General features: G+C 42.1%; 1 non-coding gene across 1 annotated transcript; it reads right to left on the bottom strand.

The window, feature by feature from the left end:
* Positions 1–814: 814 nt before the first annotated feature.
* Positions 815–888, bottom strand: TRNAT-AGU (transfer RNA threonine (anticodon AGU)). The gene has a single exon. It is a non-coding gene; the product is annotated as a tRNA-Thr (tRNA).
* Positions 889–2,210: the final 1,322 nt, after the last annotated feature.

The following is a 2,210-nucleotide window of genomic DNA, read 5'->3' as shown; positions in this document are numbered from 1 at the left end:
CCTCCAATCGCGGAGGGCAGATTGAAGAATTCGAATAGCTAAGTTTGGAATAGTTTTACGTTATAGCGCCCTCTCTTTCTGCTTCTTCCATAGCTTTGCACAAGATGGTCTGAATTTTTGGTCTGAGCATGCGTTTTACACCGTTTGTCTTACTTGCACTAGCAGGCATCAAATCATCCTATTTCAACGAACATGATCAGAAAGTGGCTGCCACATGCCCAGACTATATGGAATCCAAGCTGATTTAACTTTTTTTAGCAAAGATGTTGTCTCCCAAAAATAAATAAATAGATGAGTCATTATGGTAAATGAAATATAAGCGTGCGCCTATAACGCTTCCTCACTTAATCGAAACAATCTTATGAAGAGTGGATGCTTAAAATATAGCCAAATTGTGCCACAGGCATGAAGTGGTAGCGGTGCTTCTGCCTCTACTTTCTTGTGCATTTGTCTCATTGTGTTTCCTTTCATAAAATGTAGTGCTTTCCGATTGCTTGTAGAACCTAAGGTATCCTTCTATGGGAGACAACATGGGAGTGCTTTATTAGGCGCCGAAATCAAACTGACATATTCACAACGCCAGACAGACCATGCCTTTGGGGAGCGGTGTTCTAGGAAGCTGCAGCTCTCTTTTTTCTTTCTTTCAAAACAGTGGTTTTAGTTTCCGTGTCAAAGACGCCATTGTTAATCTCGGTGACCTCCCATCGTAAAAAGTAAAGCGAATTTATCTTGCCGCCTATAGGAATGCAGGTGCAAGTGGAATGCTGTGCAGAAAGCAAATGCGCACGACGAAATATAAAAGGTAGGCACAGCAAGGCACCGGTGAGATTCGAACTCACGATCTCCTGTTTACTAGACAGGCGCTTTAACCAACTAAGCCACGGCGCCGACGGTTCGCTACGATGCCCCAGTTTCGGTGACTGGCATAATATGAGTAAGTGCCTATTGGCGTAATCCCCCAAGTAGCCTAGTATGAGCGTCACGTAACAATGCGGAGCGCTCAGAAAACCCGTTTGGTGCATATTTATTGTCATGCAATGCGGAGCATAACACGGGAACCTTTTCTTCGAAGAAGGAGGCATCGATTCCTACCGGGACTCCAGATATTTTTTTTAATCTGACAGCTGTTAAATGCTCCAAATTTGATTTGCCTTTTATCCTTTATCTTTCTGTCCATGCGTCTGTACATGTCATTCCGGTGACAAATCTAGTTGTAATCGACGACTCCTATTGAAGATTTTCGTCAATGTCAGGCCACGTCTCCTGTTAGTGAGCGCGCGCACGTGCGTGTGTGCGCGCTTGTGTTTGTTCGTTTATCTGTGCGTGTATATATATACACACACACACACACATATATATATATATATATGTATGTATGTATATATATATATATATATATATATATATATATATATATATATATATATATATATATATATATACATATATATATATATATATGTGTGTGTGTGTGTGTGTGTGTGTGTGTGCCCTGCGTGCCTCTGCGTGGGCGCGCGTAGCTATTTGTGCGTGTCTGTGTGTGAATCTGTTGCTTTTCGTCTTGTTTGAACCGCCATGCTTCCTCAAACTGAACACTTTACCAAGCTATCAAGGCGCGGACAACTTTCGGTTCCAATCACTTTCCTAATTACGTTTTCAGATTGCGAGGAATCATATGCACACCGCGTGCAACTGTACTGCTTTAGTGGTTGCCTGAACAAGGCAGCGGGAAACGCTTCGAGGAGCGTAATTCTTTTAATCGGGCTCACCATTTTGCAAGTCCTAATATGATCAACTGTTTGCTAGATCGATGCTTTATACGAAAGAACCCGAATGTCTTCCTTTGCCCGCTTTACGATTACATAACACATAAGGAACGGATGATCATCATGAGGCAGTTACTGCCGAATCAAGGTGTTGCTGTGTTACCAAATATATTATTTATAGTATACAATTCCAGCGTTACGGTAGTTGTGTAAAACGGTAGACTTTATGTCTATCGGAATCATACGAAAGACAAGGCTTGGTTCCGTTTTGTCTCCTGCAACGAAGATGCAGGAATACATGTCCGGTATATGTCAGTGTTTGTTCGTAATTCAATCATGTGTACTCCCTCTGGGAACAGTTACTTACATAACGCACACTGCACAGTCAACACAATTGGTTCCAGTCCACATGATTCACCGGCATAAAAAGCGGTGGTAGAACAT

Source organism: Dermacentor albipictus, chromosome 5, assembly GCF_038994185.2.
Source record: "Dermacentor albipictus isolate Rhodes 1998 colony chromosome 5, USDA_Dalb.pri_finalv2, whole genome shotgun sequence".
Taxonomy (NCBI): Eukaryota; Metazoa; Arthropoda; class Arachnida; order Ixodida; family Ixodidae; genus Dermacentor; species Dermacentor albipictus.
The sequence above is the reverse complement of the archived record's forward strand: the minus strand, read 5'-3'. Positions and strand labels throughout refer to the sequence as shown.